Source organism: Molothrus ater, chromosome 2, assembly GCF_012460135.2.
Source record: "Molothrus ater isolate BHLD 08-10-18 breed brown headed cowbird chromosome 2, BPBGC_Mater_1.1, whole genome shotgun sequence".
Lineage (NCBI taxonomy): Eukaryota > Metazoa > Chordata > Aves > Passeriformes > Icteridae > Molothrus > Molothrus ater.
In genome coordinates this window covers 75184132-75207998 of record NC_050479.2, presented here as the reverse complement: position 1 = coordinate 75207998, position 23867 = coordinate 75184132, and the positions used below count along the sequence as shown (strand labels likewise).

The window sequence follows — 23867 nt, the reverse complement described above, 5'->3', positions numbered from 1 at the left end:
TCTCAACCATAAATTAAAAAAAATAGGTCTTCAATCACAGCCATAGAGTTGAATTTAGCCAGGAGACTTGTAAAAAGCTGTACTCACCTACTACCTCGTTTTAAGCCTGTATTCAGTGTATACTGCCATGGGAAAATCTGGAGAAGGAGTCATGGCACATCACTTTTCACCTTCTCTCAAAATCTGTTTCCTGTACTGCTTAATAAGCATCGCTTAATTTTATTGTAACACATTTAATGTATGAAAGCACATTTAATGTGTGGTAAAATCATGATACAAGACCCATTGAAAATCAGCTGGGATTTTTAAAATTTTTTTAATACTTCTTCAGTATTCAGTAACTTTCAGTTACCTGAAAGTCTTTTCCCCATGATCACTGGCTATTGATTTGAACAAGTAGTGGTAGTTTGTATGCTCAGTGTGTCCTGGTGTGGGGACATTTTGCTGCCTATTCAGAAATTTTAAAACTGTTTCATAGATTCTTCCTCTAAGCAGCTCTTCTTAACCTGATTCTTTTAAGCAAATGGAGAGTAACTGCAATCATCTAATCTAACCTCACATATACCAGCAGAAAAGACTTCCAAAGGTGAGCTCCCAACTCCTAGTCATTGAATTTGAAAATTGTAATGATTCTTGTGCTGCTTCAGAAATTGAGCATCTGGCTCTTAATAAGATGTTAGCGTAATAAATGTTACTTCCTACACAGTTTTGAGAAATAGGTATTCCAAAACAGCTTCACTTCACTTTTGTGTGAAAGTAGTTTATCTGGCAGATGCACAATGATAATTCACTAGGATTTTGTAATGCATTCTACGTCACACCTTAGATTAAGAAACTTGAAGAACACAAAATTTTTGTGCTGCTTACCACTTATCACTTACCACTAGTTAAACAAGGTATTTAAAAGAATTGATCTGTATGTCAAAATTATTTTTAGCTGTTAATAACTTATCAATTAGGTGATTAGTGGAGAGTCTAGGAAGGAAAAAAAGTAATCAGACTATAATTTAAAGATTTTGTCAGCTATTGTTGAAAAAAAATCACTGTCAGTTAAAAAAAGGGGATTTTGCTATCCACAGATAGCATCAAAGAGGAATGTTTGGCTAGGAGGAAGTCAGGCAGATGCAGATAAGCAAAAAACTGATCAAGTTAATGTGCATATGTACATATGTGTAGGTTTGAGTTTCGATATAGCCAAATATTGGAATATCTCTCATAGCAGCACACAGAAGATTTTCATGGGAAAGCAGGTGACACTTGAAAAGACAAAATACTGGTGGATGATGTTCTGAAAGATTGTGTCCACTCTGGTGGCACAGCCTAAACAGGTAATGTGATCCCTGCATGTATTAATTCTGCTGTTGCTGGTGGCTGAGGGAATGACATTTCTCAGAAGGTGGTGAACTGGAGGACTCAGAGAAGTGCAACAAGGCTTATTAAAGGGTTGAACAAAGCCTTCAAAGGAAAAACCTGAGGAGCTCAGTCCAACAAGAACACATTCTCTATGGGAAGAGACCCACAATAGTGGGCTTTCCACTCTAGCAGAAAATATGAATCTGAAAGTGTAAAAGGTGAAGATGGAAAAATGAGATTGGAGTACAAGGGTATTATGAGAGTGAACAATTGAGTGTTTTGATTGGAATATATATTCAGAGGTTCATTCCCTGCAAATAATTGTTAATAATATACAAGACTTTAGACAGCTGTGTATTTGAGGGAGCTGGTAAGTATTCTTAAGTAGTTCCCAATAATTATTCACATTTTTCTCTTTAGTTTCTATTTACCAGTTGACTAAGCCTATAATTATCTGTATGCCTGTGAAACTAGCTCCTGGTATGCACCAGAGAATGTGTTATTGGTTTCCACAGAAGCATAGTAAAATCATGAAGGCTCACAATAATCATCATAAATTTTAGGCTTGAATCAGTTCTTCAGTACCTTTAAAAACCCCAAAAAACAAGAGAGGACTACTCCAGAATTTGCTCACTTGCAATGTTATATTTTAAAGGAAAACAGTCAGTAACAATTAAGAGAAATTATTTTGCTGTTAATATTAAAAGAGAAAACAACTCCAGTATGTTTACGTTTGCAGCTCCAATGTATTTTTAATTTTAAGTCTTAGTTTCTAGACTGGCTTGACAATTTATCTCCTTCTCTTTGTCTGCTTTAGCTTTCTTTGGCCGACATCAGACTACTTCATCTTCTCTTTTAATAGTTAGAAGACTACCTTCAAGGCCAGAAAAACCATTTACTTCCACTTTGTCCTGGATTCAGAAAAAAAGGTAAAAATGCATTGACAGGCCTGGTATGTTTCACCCTGATTAAATGGATTTAAACCTAGTGATTTTAACACTCCAAGAGAATCCTCCAATCAGATTTCAGAAATATCAGCCAAATTTTCTGCACACAGCAGCATTTATAGCCTTTATCAATGATTCTGAAGTCAATATACAGGCAAATAAGACTTTTTTTCTCTAAGATTTTACTGCTGTAGATATTATTGTACTGACATGTTAATTTTCTGCTGAATTAATGGTCTTTATCTGCTCAATTTTTCTGTACATGAACATATTTTTTAATAAAAACTAGATGAGAAAATTAGTAGGACAGAACCAATATAATTTATTTTTACATTGTTATCTGTTTACATGTATTTGTCTACAGCATTCATTATTTTCCTCTGTTGTCAGCATTTTAGATAAATGAAAACTTTTGCAGGTATTATACATTTAATTGTTTTGCAGTATTTCTTGGTGAGATAATTACACATACTTTTGCTTGAGGTACATTCAGTGGAACTTTATGCCATTATTAAAACTTTGTGTTGATTTCTTAAATAATTTAGAAAAAAAATCAATTAATTTAATGTGAAGAGTTATTTTTTATAATGAGTTCTCACATTCTTAACCAGAACTGACAAAATTCTGAAATTAAATGTTAAAATGAAAAACTGAAAAATGCTGTTTTAAAAAGATCAAGATCAAAATGTGAGCTTTTCAAAACAATCTTTATTAAAAAGCCATTTCAAGAAATAGTGACATTTCAATGACCTCTACACTGCACTTTTTAGTGAACTAACTATTCATTTCATTATTCATCTTTGTTTCCAGAGCCTATCCAGATAGATTGCTCATTCCTCTTGCATGGAAAAGAAATGACTTACTCATTTTTCCTGGCTGAGGTTGCAATACATCTTTCCCTAAAAAAGGTTGCAGGACTGACAGGAGCAAAAAAGGAAAAGATTAAGTGTCATGAAGCTATACATTAATGCTTGGGATACATGAGAAGAAAAATTAATGTTTCCCTCTTCCCTGTGGGTCTTAAAGGGGTTAGTGTTAAACAAGGTTGCTCATAACAGTAATAACTTTTTTCCCCCTGTTATAAATTATTTCTGTTTTGAAGAGGAACACACTTTGGCACAGAAACTTGCTGTTTCACAAGACATGGTCTTGCAAAGAACATGTTTTCACTGGGTCAACTCACAGAAACTCCTGAAAATAGGATACTATCCTACAGAATTGCTATTCCTTTTTTTACCCTTCAACGTAATAGTCATTGGTGTTCCTTCCCACAGTTAACAATGATGTGGCTCTGTTTCTCAGAAAAATATTGTGTTCCATGTATTTTCTATTCAGATATAGTCTGAAGACCTCAATGTCATTTGGATAACTGCAGTCCTTACAGAAAGTATTACTTTGTGAATACCAAGAATATGATCAAGTAAATGCACACAAATCTATTTGTGTCCCACAGACTAGTTAGAAGGAACTCTCTAGTGGTCCAACATACATGATAGAATGGTTGATTAGTAGAAGGAACTGGTCATAGGAAAAGAACAGAGAAAATTTCACAGAGAAAAAGCATGATAAAAGACAAAAATAACTACAGAGACAAAAATAGTAATAGTTATTTTCTCATACTCCTATTACTGTAATTAACATTAGCATTGAAATTAAAATTGATGAGGAAAAGTTACTATTACATATATTATGATCATATTCACTATCAGAAATCCCAATGCAGAATATCTGCTGTAATACAGAACAATGTGGAAGAGACAGGGGTTGACCTTGGCTGGCTGCTGAGTGCAGACCAGCCTTCTCCATCACTCCTTTTCCTCAACAGGACAGGGGAGAAAATACAATCAAAAGTTCATTGGAACAACATCAATATAGAGAGATCACTCAGTAGTTACAATCACCAACAAAAGACTTGAATAAGGAAAGCTAATTAAATTTATTGCCAGTAAATTAGAGTAAGATAATGAGAAAAATAGAACAAAATTTAAAACCGTTTTCCTCCTCACTCCCCTCTTCCCAAGCTCAACTTCCTTTATTCCTGACTGTTCTACCTCTTACCATAAGCTGTGCAAGGAGATAGGGCATGGAGCTCATAGCCAGTCCATAACACTTTGTCTCTGCTGCTGCTTCCACCTCACACTCTTCCTGTGCTCCAGAATAGGATCCTTCCCACATGACACAGTCCTCCACAAATTTCTCCAGTGTGATTCCTTTCCATAGGCTGCAGTTCTTCACAAACTGCTTCAGTATGGGGACTTCCATGTAGTGCAGTCCCTCAGGAAAATCTTCTCCAGCATGGGTCCCCACCATGGGATCCCAGAAGCTGTCAGAAAATCTACTCCAGAATGCACTCTTCTCTGCTTGGGTCCAACTGTCCTGCTTCAGCCTGCTTCAGCATGAACTTCCCACAGGGTCACACTTTCTGCAGGGTACGTCCACCTGCTCCAGTGCGGAGTCCTCCAGAGACTGCAGGTGGATCTGTGCTCCCTCATGGGCTGCAGGGGCACAGTTGCCTCTCCATGGTCTGCACCACGGGCTGCAGGAAAATCTCTGCTCCTGTTCCTGGAGCACCTCCTCCCCCTCCTTCTTCAGTGACATTGTTGTCTGCAGGGCTGTTTCTCTCACACATTCTCACTGCTCTCTCCTGTGGGTGCCATGGGACAGAGAGAGAGAAACGGCAAACATTTCTCATAGTGACTTGTGAGAACTTTCAGGGAGTTGTAAGGATGTGATCACTTGTTAAGTATGACCAATCTGCAGATGGTGTTTTTCTACTTTGTCTTTCTGTTCTTCTCAAGGATGGAGTATGAGAAAGGTGTTTTTGTTAACTAGCCAACCAAACAGAATGCATCATATCACTCCATAAAAACCGCACGGTTCACTTGAATAAAGCTTTCTTTTGCTCTTTCCACAATACTGCCTCTCGCCTGTTCCTGTGTCATTATCGGCACAAGAGTGACACTCTCCCACCTGCTGTTGTGCAGTATTTTTTTTCCTTTCTTTAATCTATTACCCCAGTGTCACTCCCACCATTGCTGATGGGCTCAACCTTGGCCAGAGGAGGATCTGTCTTGGAGCCAGCTGGCATTGGCTCTGTTGGACACAGGAGCAGCTTCTCACAAAAGGTATCTCTACTGCTACCAGAATCTGTCCACACAAACCCAATACTACTATGCAGACAGTTACAGTTATATTTAATAGGTACATTTAAATATTCTAATTTTCCACTGAATCATATATTACAGTCCACAGCCCAGGATGTAGTATGTAATACAAGGTTGTATAAAGCATTTCTCAAATGTTATTGAAGTTGAAGTTTAAAATTTCATCTACAGGGCAGAAAGACATTCATTTCATATCTCACAATAAGATGTTAGTGGAAGATGTAATTCCCATAGGTCTGGGGCTGTAAGAAGGGTTAATACAGGAGCAGATCAAACATGTGGGAAGAATCACAAGTAGGGTGAGTCGATGCCTGTGTGATACTGTCTGATCATCTCGACCACACAGTTCATCAGGAGTTCTGAGGGCACGTGGATGTACAAAAAAAGCTTTCCATTAGCTAAGTCTTTATTAGCTGCTCTGAGGCCTTCATTTCATTACCAATAAACAAGGCATTTTTCTTCCAAAAATGCACTTCAACTGATCAAATACATATTCTGATTATGAATGAGTTGCATGCAGATATGTTTGAAGATAGATCTACAAGCATGCAGCTATAATAGCTTAGTGGCACTTGGGCAATATTGAATATAAATTATTATTTACATAATTACAGCATCCATGATTGTAGTCCCTCATTGCTGAAGAGAACTTTGGGGATTTTCTTAAAACCACATATTCATTTTCTTTTGTCACTGAAATGCTGGGTATTCAAATAGCATGCTGTCAGTACTGTAGAAGCCATGCAGTTAATGCTGTGGGGGAAAAAATACATTTGGGTTGATGAAAACAAACTTTAACTGTCATTTTCTCCTTTGAGACAGAGGGACACATATAATTTAAAAAGTCATCAAACTCTACCTGAGAGAATCATATGATCTTTGTTTACTCATTCTCCAAGTCTTCTAAAAAAATTAATGCTGAACATTCAACTAATTTAAAATTAACCAAGATTTTTCACGGTTCTGCTCTTGGTTTTTGTATTCCTTTGTTCTTTCTTCTTTAGCTCATGTTTTGCATTATAATATTATACCAATGTACTGAAACAATAGTAAACCAAAAAAAATAGTACTACTATTAGCATTCAAGGTATTTTCAGTCTGGATCCATTTGTACTTAGTTGAATTTTCTTCAAAGGATTTAAAAGCTGCAAGGAAAAGATGTTCCTTGCCTTTCACAGAGATGGGATATATTATTACAAAGATTAAGATCCAGAGATAAGGCTTTAGCTCAGCAAATGGGATGAGTGCAAAATGTAGGACCTTAAATCCTGGGTAGTAATTCTTAAAATATCTCTACTTTGGATGTAGCTTTGTGACAATGATGTCTGCACTCTGTCCAGCTTCTTGCTCGGGAGATTATGGTGCCTCCTCACTGTGTTCTTCTAGTTAGCAACGATTACAGTGGAAATATATAATAGAAACATTACAAATATTAGTGTGTGCAAAAAAAAACCACTACTGAAAACAACTGAGAGCACGATCAAGAAGGTGTATCTGCCCTCTCACAGGCCAGCAGCACATCTACTGGGCCATCTACTCGGCCACAGAAACATCCTGCCAGTTCCTGTTTTCCAGATTCTGATTGTGTGCCCCTGTCCCCACAGCAGCACAGCTACCACAGGGTGAATGATGCCATCCCATATGGTGCTCCACAGCCTAGTGTCACTATGCTCTGTTGGTGTTAGGAATTAAACCTAAAATCAAAACATTCCTGTGTTGCTTTTCCTGTCAGAATTCAAAGATTATGTATTGACACTTGCACTATTAGAAATGCCTTAAAAACATGGGATCGTGGCCCAAACTGAGACATCTGAACTTCACCTTATGGGAGGATTCTTGACAAATAGCCACTTCACTGGTTTTGCCTTGGGAAGCATATTCAAGTTGAAGAAATATAGACTTGTATACCTTTACTCATTGTTGCAAATGTATTATACTAGGAAGCTACTAGATTTTGCTAGATATTTTCCAAAAAACACGGGTTGCTGTGTAAAAATTGAACTTAAAATATTATGTTTAATCATAAAAAAAGGTGGTTATATTTTTCCCAAAGGCTATAAATCTATTCTTGTAGTAGACATTGTGAGAATGGACATTAACAAGGGATTCAGAAAAAGTATTTTTGCTAGTAAGACCAGTCTCAGTATTTTTCCCCTCCCACACTAATTTTCAACTCTTTCTTCATATTTTCCTTTTGAATTTTATTAGTGCTTTTAATATTTTTTCTTGATCTTTGAATAATAATTTTCTGTGGTTTGGTATATACACAGAGGAACAATATCTTAGCATTATTTCTGTAAGAGTTTGCATATTAGTTTACAAAATAAATATATAAATAAAGATATGTAAAAATTAAAAGATGCTTCATCTTGTTGGTCCTGGAAAGATGGAATTTTTAGCTTGTATTTAGATTACTAGATAAGGTTTCTATAAATTAAAAATTCCAGAGTGAGTGCTTTAATAAGCTTCACTTAATTTACACATACAAAAGAATTTGAATCTGTGAGAGATTGCAGAGGTTTTGCGCTAAATGTTAATTTATTTTAATTTCTTGCTGATTTCAGTTGTTATTATTTTGTTAAATTTAGTTAACAAGTTTTTCCTATTTCTTCCAGATCCAAGTCAATCAATCAACTTTCACAACAGAATGCAGTGATGAAGTTTGATGGGGGGTGTGTGGACAGAAGACATTGGATTTATCAAGATCGGTGAATCAATCCCTGTATTTGATCATGAAGTTCCTGTCTGACAAATTGTTGGAGAAAAGATAACACAAAATCCTGAATCCGTTTAAAATATTATTTTATAATCATTATTTTAATCAATATCTTGATTATGTTTCTTAAACAATCTTTCATCCTATTAATGGCAGTCGATCTCAAAGTTTAATAATTTTCTTAGTTTTACCCTTTTTTTAAGAGATTTTAAAATACCATTGCATATCAGATCTTGTTCTGCAAAAGTGATCCACAGCTAAGTGCTACTGGCCTGCTAAATAATTTCATCACTGCTCTTCTATAAGAATTAAAATTTATTATATGTCTTGCTTTAATAGACAGATGAGAGGAAGAAAATTATAAATTGTCTGACACTTGCATGCCATTTAAATGCATATGTAACTCAATACATCAATCTTGAACATTTTGCCTATTACTATCATGGAAAATGCTAGAAAATCTGAAGGGGGAAGGAAGAGCAGAAACTCTTACACAGGCCAAATAAGTGTGTGTTTCAGAAGGGCAGCAGTTTGACCTAATTGTACTGTATATTGATAAAAAGCAAGAATAAAGAACTGTTTTCTCATTAATTTGTTTTTAAACCTCAAAACACTTGAAAAGCTATTGGCAAAAAATTTGTGAAACTTTAACAAGAGCCAGAATCACCATCAGGAGGCATGAGGAGATGACAGGTTAATGTCATGTACATTACCATATACTTGAGTGAAGTTCTGTAGAGCTTTGTCTTCTTAGAGTCTTATGTTCAAATAATTTACTTGGATGAACTTATGCCTGCTCACGTTTGTGTAGCTGACTGACTAATAACTGCTGCTTATATTAGCTGATAGCAAAATGGGGAAATCAGGGCCCAATTTCAATTAAAAGACAGAGAATGTTCTTTGAGAGAATGCATTTTAGTCTCTTTTAAAAATGCATTATGCCTTCTGTCTCATTTATAGCTGAATGGTCATTTTATTACCAGACAGTTTTAGCACTGTATCACTGATACGTAAAAAACGAATTCAAGTCTCTGAGACTGCTGTTTCTTAGAGGGAATTTTTTATTTTACTCCTTTATAACAAGTTTATAACTTTATTTCTTAAATCTAGGTATTTCACCTTATAAAGACTGGTACTGGTGGAAGGCACTAGAAAGCAGCAATTCAAATGCTACAGTGTTATTTCAAATCACCAAGACCTTTAGTTGTCAATTCTTTACAGAATGTGCAACTGCAGTACTGCACAAAGCAGAGATCAAACTCCTCTTTTTATTGAATTCAATGCTGAAAAACCAGCTGATCTCAGCAGCAGGAGGTTAGGTATCATCTTTTCCCAGGTGGAGGAAGCTGCATAGCTGGAAAGTCAATCTCACACTCTCACATTTAAGAATTTTCTAATTACTTTAGTATTGCAATCAAACAAATTTTGTATGTTAAGATCTGTATATTAGCATGTATACAATTATTTCTTTAAACTAGTATAGCACTATTTAATTTCTGCTTCTGGCTTCATGATTTACTGCTTTGATGTAGCTGAAAGCTGTACTTATTGCAGTACTGTGAAAACTGAAAAGCATGCCTTTTCACATTGTGCTGTCTCATTTCAGGTTTGTCTCATAAGTCAAACTGATGCACCTCTGCAAACAGGGGAGTGTTGCAACAGGAGAGCATCAGTGCTCTTACCAAAAGCAAATTTTTGTTCTGAGGGGTAAAAGGTAGGTACTGTAGTTATTCATAAGGAAATACCTAATTTTGCTATACTTTTATTTAGTTGTACCTAAAGGATCAAAATTTTACTGTATAGGATTCTAGAAAATGAGACCATCAATGTCAATTGTACTAATCAAAGATATTAAACATGACAGCTAAACACAATTAAAATTCTTTGTTCCCAAACAAACTTGATTTCCAAGGTACTGAAGATTAAAATACCTGCAATTAACTGAAGATTCTCATAAAAACCTAGTTTTATGAGTCCAGGATGTAAACTTTGAGCCACTAAATTATTTGCAGTTCACCTTATTAGAGTATGAATGCCACCAGTTATTCACACACACTGTAAACTACTATGTCCCTTCTCTAATCTATAAAGATCTTGGAACTCTGAGACATGTACCTTCTTTTTTAAATTTCTTCTAGTTTTGTGGGCACATGTTTGTATTTCATCTGTATTAGTGTGTGTTAAATGATATCTTTCACTTCCTGTCTTAAGCACTGTTGGAGTCAGTCCTGGGGGATATGAGTCAGGTGAAGAATAAAGCAAGGACCCTGAATTTTAGGAAAGCAGAACTCCAGTTCTTTGTAAGGTTGTCCAAGAGGACTCCCTGGGAAGCTGCCCTCAGGGACAAGGGAGCAGAACAGAGTGGGAGATCTTTAAAGACATCTTCCAGACTGGCTAAGAGCTTGTGATCTCTAGATCTCCTGATTGCTAGTAAATCAGGAAAGGAAGATGAGACTGGCACGATGAGGCAGTTTGAGCACCCTTCTGGTCAAACTAAAGGGAGACAAAGAAATCCACAGGCAGAGGAAACAGAGTCAAGTGTCATAGGAAGAGTGTAGGGACACAGTAGTTGTGTAGGAATGGGATCAGGAAGGTTTAGGTGGGACTGGAAGTGGCCTTGGCAAGGGACTCAGGGAATAATATGAATGGCTTCTATACATACATCAGGCAAGATTTGCCTCGTGGAGCCATGTTGCCTTAAATTGCCTGCCTATCCTCCATGTGCCTTAGCACATCTTCTAGGAGAAACTGCTCCATGATGTTTCCATGCACAAGGCAGGTAGCTCACAGGGTCCTCCTTCCTATCTTTTAAAAAATGGATGCAGTGTGGCCTATTTTCCAGTCACTGCTGATTTCACTTGACTGCTGGGACTTTTCACTCATTCATCAATGTCATAGACAGTATAAGTGCACACTCTGCAAATTTGCGGATGACACCAAGCTGGGTGATGTGGTTGACATGGCCAAAGGATGGGATGCCATTCAGAGGGACTTAGATAGCTCAAAATGTGGGCTCATGAGGATCTCATGATGTTCAACAAGGCCAAGTGCAAGGTCTTGCATGTAGGTTGGGGTAATCGCTGGTATTCATAAAAAATGGGAGAGAGAAGAAGGGATTGAGAGCAGCCCTGACAAGGAGAGCCTGAGGTTCTGGACATGAACTGGGGATGTGCACTGGCACCAAGAAAGCCAGCTGTACCCTGGACTGCACCAAAAGAAGAGTGGCCAGCTGGTCAAGGGAGCAGACTTCCTGGAGCAAGTCCTGAGAAGGTCCACAAAGATGACCAGAACACTGGGACGCCTCTCCCAAGGCAAAAGGCTGGAAGAGCTGAGGCTGTTCAGCCTGGAGAAGACCATGTTTGGGGAAGCCCTTCCAACCACCTTTCACTACCTAAATGGGGCTACAAGATAGATGAGGACAGGATTTTTTAGGAGAGCCTGCTGCGACAGGGCACAGTGTAATGGCTTCAAACCAAAGGGGATAGATTCAGACTAGATATAGAAAGGTATTTTTTACAAGGAAGTTGGTGAGACACTGGAAAATGTTACCCTGAGAAGTAATGGATACTCTATCCCTGAAAATATTCAAAGTCTAATTGGATGGAGCTTTCTGAGCAACGTGATCCAGTTGATGGTGGGGGGCTGGACTAGATGATTTTTAAAGATCCCTTCCAACCCAAACTATTCTATGATTTACTTGAAAACTTTGAAGTACTTCTGGGTTTCATTAATCTTAGACACATTATATATTTTAAAACTTGCTGCCCTCAGATATGACAGTGCTTCAATACCCTATAAAATCTTTTGAAAAAGGACTTTTTTTGTAGTTCAAAGCATATTATCTATTAAGTATAAATGTAGTGAACTGAAAAGAAAGAACAAATATTTTCAATTAATTTTAATATCATTATGTAGAAGGGCTTAAAAAATCCCATCCTACTGAAAAAGTGGGTTTAAATTAAATTACTTCTGCATTTTTCCACCAGCATTACCATTCCTGTCTTGAAATGTCATTATCATTGATGCCAAGTTATTACAGTTCAGGAGTTATGTTTCTACAGATATCACTCCATTCAGTTTTAATGTTATGAGAATGCTTGGTACTCTCATAACTCACATCAACATTAGGAAGGTTCAATTAGCTCTATAGAAATCTATTATTGAAGTATATTTGGCGAGCAAATAATCTGAAGTTTGGATCTTTGGTTGAGTTGCATTTTGATTTTCCATAAATAATGCAGATTTGAATTCAGCTGTGATCAGCACTCAGTGTCTTGCAAGTTTTTATTTCAGATGGCTTACCATGTCCAACTAAATGAAAATATAAGCAAGGAAACATGGCCCTTTCTCATGCCACTTTCTCTGTAAAATACCTTTTAGCTGAATATTCACACCAATAACTTAAACCTTCATTGTCTTCCATAAGCTCTTTTCCAAAAATGAAAAAAGGGGCAAGAAATAAACAGAATGATCAGAATGATTACTATGAATATCCAACAAAACTGTTGATTCCTGTAAACACATTTTCAGAGTTATTTGAATGTGTCATACCTGCTATTTGAACACATTAATCCACTGCACAAAGATTGGTCTAAGGGCACTTCAAATACTTACTTCCCTGTAATATCAGAGGAAACACTTGAGGAATACTATTGGAAACCATCTGGCAGCAAATAACTAGGAAAAATTAAAAAGCCTATTTTTGGTCCCGAGTCCACTTTTAATGTCTGCTCTCTGTTCATGTTGTTCACCCAGCTGCCAAGTGGAACAAAATGTACTGCTGCTATTCTGGGTTTCCAAACAGCATGTTTAGGAGGACAGAAAACATAATTCAAGATTCTGCAGCTGAAGGTTTTTGAAAATTTTAAGGCACATAACACTTTAACCTTGTAATAATCTCTCACAGTTTGGTAAAAAAAAAAAAAAAATTGTTGGGCAAGCCAAAATATTCCTGTTTCTGAACAGAGTTCTGAACACTTTAAAGTAATTTCCAGGTTGAAAATGAAAGGTTTAATCAGGAAGTTCAAAAGAAAAGACCTAGATAACCCATTACAGCTTTAGAGAGGATTTAAAGGAGCAATGAGGTTTGTTACAGAACTGGCATCAGTTATTTTACAAGACATCAAACTTAAAGTCTAAGAAAATTTAGGGAAAGTGCGTTTTAGGGAAAGAGGTATCTCAGAAGAAACCAGTGTACACTGTTTTGAAATACTGCAAGTTTAGAAATACATAGTCATCTTTTAGATAATGAGCTCTTATGAGGTGTATTTTGAGCTATACATCTTTGCAAGACTCAAACTTCTCTTGTTTGCCATACAACTCTTGTACTAATCATCCCAAGAAATACCAAACATCACTAAAACTCAGCCCTTCTATCTACATTGCAAAGTTCTCAATGAAGAGAAACTAATGAATGTGGATCTTGTTGAACCTTTCTGAATTCTAACTGAATTATATTTGAATTATATTTATGTTAGTAAACAGAATGGGCTGGGACCATTCTGAAAGCAAGTAGCATGAGACAGAGGCTTTCATGATTAAATTCTCTCCCGTCCTCTGACTAAGTTGGCTTTGTACCTACTGCCCATCAGGAGTGGACCTTGGCTAGTGCTCTCTAAAGCGGCTCCTTGGCTTTGTCTATGTAGGGTGAGGTGGCCCAAACCACACCAACATGTTAGAACAACAGTATCACTGTAGATAACCACAGTGCTTGGTCTGGTTTAGTTTTCAAAGTACAGGCTGTGAGTTCCCCTGACTTCAAGACAATGGGAGAGCTCACAAAAGGGAAAAGACCAACCATACAACAACTAGCAAGAAGCCTGCCCAGATCTGTAGCACTTGTCTGAACAGATTAAGCTGCTTTCAGATGCAAGTGCTATTTCAGTACAAGTCAAGTAAAAAGGCTAGGGAACATTCTCATGTACTGGAACTTGATCATTCACTCAGTAAATGAAAAATAATGTCTTATTTTTATGGATACAAGCTAGGCACCACACTTGGACATTGCAGTTATCAATCCCCAGCTGTCTTTCTTTAGCACCACAGGCACAGTCAAGATGGGTACAAATGCACAGCTTATTTCCCAGTCTAATCAGGACTCCCAGACCTGAACTACATAGAGTTCCCTGCAGTGTGTGTGCACCTGTGGCGTTGAAAAGCTGTTACCTCAATAAATCACCAGTAAATTAGTAATGGTTCTGATTATGTTTTTTATTCATTTCAGTTTAATATAATAAAGGCATTATACAAGGCTTTAGGTGGTCTAATATTTAATTATCCATTAAATATGACTAAATTACACCTCATCATCATTTAAATCAAATCAGGCAAATTCCCAAATCAGGCAAACACCTATTGTCTCTGTTTATCTCCTAACCGCATTCAGTTTTCTCCAGAGTAAAAATGAGGCTGTTCCAGAAGGAAATCTGAAGAAATCTGAGCACGCAGGGAATGCTGCAGACAATGTTCAGATGGGTGGATACTTTTCCTTTGTAAAGAGTGGAAAACAGGAGAACATTGCTACCACACACATCATTGGCAGTGAGAAAGTGATAATCTCTCAAGTGACTTGCTTCCAAGCCATGTAAGGTTTTATAGGCTATAGATAGTACCTTAAATTTCAGCAGGTCATCTAATGCATCAGATTTCCACAGATATCCTGCTGTGTGAGAGTATCCAAATCCTGAATTTAAATGTCTCTCATGCAAAGGATATTGTACAATCCTGTTATGAAATCACCAAACTAGGGCTAAAGGAAAATTGACTTGCTTGTGAAACTAAAATTCAGGAGAAAAAAACTATACAAAAGAAAAGAACTTAATGGCAATTAAACTTTTGAGGGATACAGGATATTTTAATGAGATCTCAAGTTTAAATGTGGTTGGGTTCTCTAGCACTTGATTTTGTCCTCTAGAAAATTTTAGTCTCAAAATGGAAGCATCAGACTATATGATAGTACTTTAGTACTTTTGCTTACAGATTAAATGACTTAGTGTATTACATAGTGTGTAAATTTGATATTTTGGTTGTCTGATATTGGTTATAACTGATGCTGTCTTTAGATCTCTAATGAGAATGGGATTATTCCCATTAATGTACAGAAAACAGAAAAAATTTACAAAAGGGAAAATTTCTAGAAAATATTGGGACAAATTTTCTCAGAAGAAAAGTAGCCAAATACTGGAATACCTTGCCCAGAGAAACTATGAATTCTCTTATAGAACATTCCCCTGAGGAACTTTGTCTCATATGGCCTTACTCTGAGAAAAGAAAGAGATCAAGTGGCCTCTAGAGGTCCATTCCAACTTAAAGTAGTCTATGATTCCATAATTTAATTTTTTAAGGTTTTGCTATTATTTTTATGTGATATGCTTTATTATTTATATGACATCTGCAGAAATTAAATATAGGTGGAAAATCACAATAAATTAGTAGAGGAAGACCAGCCATAGATACATAATTGTGACTTGTAAAACTTTCTTATGACTTTATTTTGGACTTACACCTAGCTGTGGGACTGTGTTAGACTGACTGGATCGTTTGGCAAAGTGGAATCATCAATTATATGAAAGGACATGAATATAAAATAACAAATTTAACTCCCATAGGTTAATGAGGGTAGTGCTCTGGGATTCAGTTTTTCTGGGAAGGACCCATGATAACTACACACGTGGTAAATAATTAGGTAATAATGAATTGGCAGGAAAATGATACTCAGACATATAAACAATGAATTACTGAATGTAAGCAGAGCTGCAGAAATGTAATTACTAATGAGATATTAATACAATATGGAAGACATTTTTCAAGTAGGACTTGGACAAATTGTAGAGAACTTCAAACATTATTAAAAGCATGAGCAAACTAAAATTTTCAATCATTTTTGAGGGAAAGCTGAAAAAAAATTATTCATTTTCCTCCAAAAAATATTTTAATCAGTTTTGCACCTAAAAATGGTTCTGCCTTACAGAACAACATGGTGGAGTGTTTTATGCTGTGATCTATCGTATTGCAATTGTTTGCTTTTATATAATTTAAAGGTACAGAAATTCCAGTCCTTATACATTTCTCTGCAAAGGAACAAGGGCTGATTTTATACATTAAAATCTACCAAATAGCAGTAAGGACTTTTTCATTTATATGACTCATTGTCTTCTACTTGGTCAAGTTTTACATAAGTGTTCTGTGCTTAGGCAAAATTCTTTACATTCTAAAATATGTGATCCATTTGAGCAAAACAGAACACAGCAAATGTTTCTGTAAGAGAAGACAATAATTTTAGTGTAACAATACCTTTTTTACTCTGTTTATAGAGACTGCTAAAATGGTTTGTCCTTTTTCAGGCACTGTACTGCAGAATCTTTGAATTAGTCATCTTTTAATGGGGGCAGCACCCATAAGAACAGCAATCAGGAGCAGCAAGTTCCTGTAAACACCTTCAGCACTTAGCTCACATCTGATTTTAGCTTCCCTGTAGGATGGCAGAGCTGCAATGGTTTCATTAGTCAGGACATTGAAATTAGAGCCCATATTTACTTTATTATCTCTGTTTTCTCCACCTCCAGTCAGCATGTCATAAGTACTTCATAAGCCCTCCTGGCTTGTGCCAATCCTTGAGATGCACATGACTGTCTCTATTACCATCCATAAATCCACTATCTGCCTGAACTTGAATTCATTAAACTCACACTTGTAGCTAACCTGTGCGCCTTGCGCTGATCTTATTGATATTTAAACAGCACTGTGTGCCTTCACTTTTCCCCCTAGTGCTAGTAAAAAGTTTTGATTTCAAGCACTGTGGCAGGTAAAGTGAAAGCCGTCATTCTAGAGAATCGAAAAGTACTAGAAAATATTCCATTCCCTAACAGATTTCAAAGCAATGTTTTTCTTAAGTTTCAGCAAATCACTGGAAATTCGCAGTAGTGTGTAAATATATTTTAATCTCAATTATTGTTATAAGAATAAGCATATTTACTCAAATCATTGTACAGGTGTTCTTAAATACCCTTTTAAGGCAAAAGATCTTAGTCTCAGAGCATTTGCTTTTTTGATTGACAACCAGTACAAGTCCCCCATAGCCGATTTTGCATAAAATAAAAGAGCAAAAACTCTTGCCCTGTACTCCCTCTTCCCCACTTCAACTTCCCTTTATTTACACTCTGAGGAGGTGATGGGCAGCTCAGGAGTCTGAGTGCACACAGTGGTTTTGGCTGCTCGTACACAGCAGTTTTCTGTCGCTCTGTTTGTAACAGGGTTTGCTGCCTTATCCCTTCATCTCTTTAACACGGTGGGTCACCCATGGCCACAGTCCCCTAAGGGCTGTTCCAACCTCTTTCAGCATGGAGTAGCACCCTAAAAGTGTGTCTCTGGTCATGTGTGCTCCTCTGACCAACCAAGGCTTTGGTTCCATTCCCTCCACAGCCGTTTCTTTGCTGCACAAGGATGCCAACATCCACCAAGAAACAGACAAACCACCTGCACACAATACCACTCCTTCTTTACCTGGAACGAGTGACCATGGGTTTTGAAACAAATGCACCTGGCAAACCAATGTCTGGCAATTGCTAGCAGGAAATAGAGAAGAGCAATTTCCAGACAAGCCATTGCCCTCCTCAATGTTTCTTGGTGCTGAGGACACAGCAGACCTAACTGTAGAAGGAAAAATATGGCAGGCCACAGCTGCTCAAGTAGCTTCAGTTCATTAGTCCTGTTTCCAATGAATCATCTTGTTTAATTGCTTCACATTGAAGTTGCATATTCTTGCTTCTTTTAACAATTTTCCAAACTCTATATTGAGTCGTTATAACAACAGAAACCCTTTATGGAAAAATGTGAATACACTATGTTAAGTTTTGAGCTGTTTTTTTCATTGTCCAAGTTATGGATCCTTTAATTCTGCTATGGAGTCCTCTGACACCAAACCAATAATTTCATACCTTTGTTGCTGACAGCTGTTAGCCAGATGCTGAGAAGCATCATCTGATGTAGGTGGAGTGTTTCCTTCTACTAGTGTCATATAAGGGATATATTTGTCAATGAATTCAGGTAAATCTCTTACCATGCATTTTCCATTTGAAAAAAAAAGTTCAGAATTGTGTCATTGACATGAAAACCCAGAACTACAAAATCTGTCCTGGTGTCCAGGTACATTTCATTTGGTCAGATTTCAGGCAGTGGAACATGTTATTTCTTAAATCTTGAGGAAGTTATGTTAAGAGGAATAAATCAGAGAGAAAGTTGCTTCTTTATTTTGAGTAGAAAAATGTGATCTTGACTCATGAAACCTGCTCTTTGGAAAGATAATATGGCTGAAATTATTAGAGATAAATCCAGTTATAAAACTGTAGATGTAATCTAGTTATCTGTCTTCAGCTTTTAAACCTGATGACTGTTGCTTATACTCCCCTTTCCCTAGGCTCTGACACATCAGTGTTATGCCTAGGGATTGTTTTCACCATGAGGAAATGAGAAAACTTCCAACAATTGAAAGAGTTACTTATTCTGCTCAGAAAAAGGTAAAACACAGAACCCAGCCACCTCTGCATCCTCTCCAACTTCTACCATTTAGAACTTCTTATTTAAAAGGGATCCAAATAGTAATCCCAAATCTATTATATTTATTGTGCCCATCTGGTATAAAGGATTTGTGGCCCATTATGCATCCCATAAGGAAAGCAGGACGTCCTATGCTCTGTGTTGCATGGTTGCTCTCCATGCTTGCACACAACAGCAGGAACTTGGACTCTCCATCTTTCTTCTGGGATTAACCTTCAAATAGCCTTCCCTAATTGTATTATTTTTCTACTGCAGATATTCAAAAATAGTATTTTCTTGCCATAAATGTTCTCTAAAGTATTTTCATACCTCTCTGTTCTGCTAGTAATCAATAATCACACTAGTATTTTGAAAAGAGTTAAAAAAAGGTCACAAATATACATTATTAACCTGCTTAGTATGGAATATGGACTATGGACTGGAACTTGAAGAGATTGTACAGAATTGATCTCCCATGGAATGAAGGTTATACATTTAAACAAGTCATCTAGTTTCCACTTCACTGAAAATCATATTTCACCTGACTTTGCATGTCTATAATGTAGTTATCTCAACTGTGTAGAACATCATAACCTTCCAGTGTGCTTATATGGAAAGAAAAATTCATTCACCTTACTTGCATCTCTGCCTTAGTGTTTGATGAATCACTTGAAGAAACACCCATTTATCCCTTTTGACTAGACAGAAAGCCTAACTGAAATGTAGATATGTATATATAACAGCAGGATTTGCATTAGGAGAGATGAATCCTGTTTCCATCTCCCTCCAAGTTCAGTAAAGAGAATTACATGCATCCAGAAGGCGATTCATGTGAATATACTTTTTCCATGGAAGAGTGTATTCTCTTTACCCTCTGTCTTTCTCCATTACCTTTAAAAAGGATGTGAAAGCAGAGACAAAAACATATGATTAAAGTTAAATGAGATGAAAACCACTTATGCAGTTATTTTCTAGTTCTCCTGGAACACATCCTCATCATATCCATGTGTGATGAACTTCAATATATTGTCCATATGCTTCCATATCCATTTGAAATCCTTTTCTTAAAGTACCATCAGAAAGAGATTGAAGAAAATGCAATCCTTTTTCCAGACCGTGACTAAATGGATGTAAACTAGGAAGGATTAGAGTTTGACTTGGTTGTGTCATATGTCATCACTCCAAGTAGAGACTCAAGGTAAATTTGCACAGAAGAAGAATCCAGCACACTGAGTTATGTCTTAAAGGGTCATAATAGAGAGATTATAAGTTATACCTCTAAGTCATGGTGGTTTTTTATATTTGGACTCAGTATTCATAGCATTTTTTTCCTTTTTTAATAAAGTTTCAGAGTGGTGACCACTGTAAAATTGACAAGTATTAAGAACAAGTCCACTTTCTTTCACTCCCATCACAACCAGTAAGAAAGATCATACAGGCCAATTTTAGTTCTTGATGACAGCTGTGAAGTCTTACTGAATGCTCAGAAGTGTAACTATGGAAATCATTTGGCATGTAGGATCTTATTTTTTATTTTTAAACTTTTTTACACCTCCCTCTGAAATTGCCATCTCCAGGCTCCTGTTAGGCAGAGGATATACAACTTTTCCAACCTATCATTTCATACCAGTAGTAATGAAGATTGACATGAAAACAGCACAGCTTGTCTATCAGCACCAAACTGAAATTGCAAGGATGTCAGTAAGATTATATAGTTGTGCATCCACATGTATTCAAGGGAATACATATATGTTTAAAATAACATATGCAACATAAATCAATGTACTTAAGGTTTCTGTGCAATTTCAGTAAAAGCTCAGGATCAGAGGAGTGAATTTTGAAGCAGAAGTATTTTTTTCTACAAAGATCTCTCCTAACACCAGGCAGTGGATTTATCATTATATCAAAATCATGGAATCATGGAATCATAGAATGCTCTGGGTTGAGATGCACCTAAAAGATCATCCAGTTCCAACCCCCTGCCATGGACAGGAATATCTGCCACTAACCCAGGCTGCTCAAAGTCCCATCCAACCTGGCCTTGAACACTCTCAGGGGTGGGGCATCCACAGTCTGTTCCAGTGCTTCACCACCCTTACAGAAAAGAATTTTTCTGACTATTTAATCTAACCTACTCTTGGTTTGAAACCATTCCCCTCTGTCCTGTCACTACATGCTTTTGTAAACAGCCTCTGTCTTCCTTTTTCTTTTTGCAGAAGGCTGCAATTAGTTCCCCTGAACAGACTTGCTAGCCCCTGTTAGCACTGTTTGTCTGTAGCAAGCATGGACAAGAGCACAGAAGAGGCTATAACTCAGTGGTTCTTTCCACCTGGGACCATTTACAGTGGAGGCTTTGAGTCAGAGGTAAAATATTTTCTTCAAACTAGTATCTCAAACACTTCAGCCTTGATACTGTGCAAAAAAAATCAAATTACAAGTTGATAAACTCAGGATTTTTTGATGGCAATGTCTGTTTATGAAGTGCTTCAGGTTTGCATTTACATTACAGATTTTACATTACAGATGCTGTCTTTGATCCCCAGTAAGACTAGAGGCATGTAGGAGTCCAGCAGAACAGACTTGGGAGACATTCATCCTAGTAAACTTTTAATATTAAAGGGGCGTAAATCATAGGGCTTAAATATGTATTTTTATTGAGGCTGGGGGGGGGGGAAATGTTTAAGAGGGTGAATATTAAAAAGCAACATTTATAAACTGCTAAAATAACCACAGAATCTTGTCTTGCCGACCTCATTTTCTGCAGTGGCAGAAGCTCTGTTGCTAAGTAATTAATAGAGCCAAAGAAAGAAAGAGGAAAAAAAAGAGAATCCTATTTCTAAATTCTCTTTAAGTAGCACTTATATGGATATTAGATGGCAGCAGAAACAGTTATAATTGTTCTAATACAATGTCACTCAGTCACACTGAAGGGAGCCCCATGAAAGCGTTATATTGTGAATTTCAGACCATATAGATTTATCTCACAACACAATCTCCATTTTCCCCAGACTTTGTCTAAGATTCCCATCTTTCTAAAGGAGGAAATCACTTCCATGCTCCATGGTGATGTGGTATTTAGACTTGACCCCTGGTTAGGCCTGAGAACTCCAGATTTCCTGCTGAGGTCATTGGAGAACCTCCTTTCCACCTCACAGTGGGATCCACCTCACTGCTTTCTCTACAGTTGCAGGGCAATTCAGTGATGAGCTCTGGGATGAAATTCAGCCACTTCTCTCCCATTTGGACACTCTGAGCAGTTTCTCCTAACAAACTGCTTTAAATTGTAAGTAGAGACAAAACAGAAGCAAACAGCCAGTTTTTGTGGCTCTCTGCATTCAGAGATATCAAAAAAATTATCCTAATAGCAAAGCCAGCCCTTATTATTGCAAAGGAATAAGATATACTCTTCAGCATATAAAAGATATTTCACTACCAGCCTTGTTCAAGTCCTGCATTGAAAAACACCCATCCATCCTACTGTAAAATTGAATACATTATTTATTATTACTGTGGTGAAACTGTGAGATCTTTAATTTCATCAGAGTTACTAGATGGCAGATATCTGAATACTTAATGACCTTGTATTTACTGAGAAAAAAAGTCAGTTGCTTAAATGACAGAGATGTAATGGCAAGAATTCATTGTGGATAACAGAGCTATAGAAGAGCTTACCATATAATGTAGGACTCAGATTTCACTGTTTTTTGGCATTCAACAGTAATATTGCTAAAATATCACTTAAATAAATATCAACAGCTAATCACAAGAGATGTAATGTTATTAAGGGGGGGAAATCACCCTTTTTTATGTTTTCCTTTAACCCTGAGTGGAAATAAGGAAAAAAAGATGAAAGATGACAGTTAAAATGCACTGTTCTATCTCACTCAAAATAAGTAGAGAGCTATTAGCAAATGCTAAAGCATAATGGAGAAGAAGAAATGGAGAAGAAGAAGAAGAAGAAGAAGAAGAAGAAGAAGAAGAAGAAGAAGAAGAAGAAGAAGAAGAAGAAGAAGAAGAAGAAGAAGAAGAAGGAGAAGAAGAAAAAGGAGAAGAAGAAGAAGGAGAAGAAGAAGAGGAGGAGGAGGAGGAAGAGGAGGGTGATGAGGAGGAGGAGGATCAAGAGGAAGGAGAAGAAGAAGAAGGAGGAGGAGTGGAACTGAATTTGCCATCAGAGTACCTTCCTTCTCCCACTTCCCTTAAGTCCCTTAACTAGTTTACCTAGTGTCGTTATAATAATCAGTTATATTAATTTATGTTAAATATAAAATATTTTTAATTTTTCTCTCTTTTAGGAAAAGATTACCTCCAAAATACTGACTGTGCCAGACCTTACAAATTCTGAAAATCTCTTTATGTCTAATAAAGACTATGCAACATCAGATATGGAAAGTCAAAGCTTTACTGATCAATCCTTTATTTTTTTTTGAGAAGAACAAAAGTCCCATGTTCATTTATGCTTGCACAGATCTTCCTCTTGAAGAACAAAGCACATTAAAATTCAGTGCTGTAATGCTTGTTGTGTTCTAAGTAAATGTCCTTAAATACCATGAGTGATGGGGAGCAAAGGGGTTTCAAAAGATGCTCAGAGGTGCCATGGAAATCTATGGGTAATCCAGGGAGGAAATTCAGATCTACCCAAATTAAATTTTGCTTGAAAGACCATAATTTATGTCCATTCCTACTTTCCTGCTCATCCAATTTGCTCTTCCTTTCAGAAGCTGAAAACAGAGAGTAAGAACTGAGGGAGCCCTGCTGTCCAACCTGCCAACCATCCTTCAGTAACTGACCATGAATGTCAACAGTTAAAGAAGCCTGTTCCAGGAGCAATTATTCATAAATCTCATTACCCTAAACAGAAATCTATTCATAAATCCCATTACCCTAACAGAAATTAAAAAAAAAGAAAAAAAAAAACAACTAAGTACTGAGTTTAGCACTACCCCAGGCAAGAAATCTGCCCAGTATTTCCAGACAAGAAAACTGGCCAGTATTTCCAATTGTAAAGACAGCTTGTAGTACAGACAATACTTTTAAATAGTGATGTGTGAAAAAAATTATGCTTATGTTTTGTATGAGAAAAAGAATGAAGGAACAAAGATAAACTGTGAGACCTAAACAAGGGAAGGAAAGAAATTTTAGGTGTAAGGAATATGC

General features: G+C 36.8%; 1 long non-coding RNA gene across 1 annotated transcript; it reads left to right on the top strand.

The window, feature by feature from the left end:
* Positions 1-1127: 1127 nt before the first annotated feature.
* Positions 1128-21124, top strand: LOC118688062 (uncharacterized). The gene is made up of 5 exons (XR_008508221.1): positions 1128-1328; positions 2171-2282; positions 8080-8172; positions 9787-9894; positions 20930-21124. It is a non-coding gene; the product is annotated as an uncharacterized LOC118688062 (long non-coding RNA).
* Positions 21125-23867: the final 2743 nt, after the last annotated feature.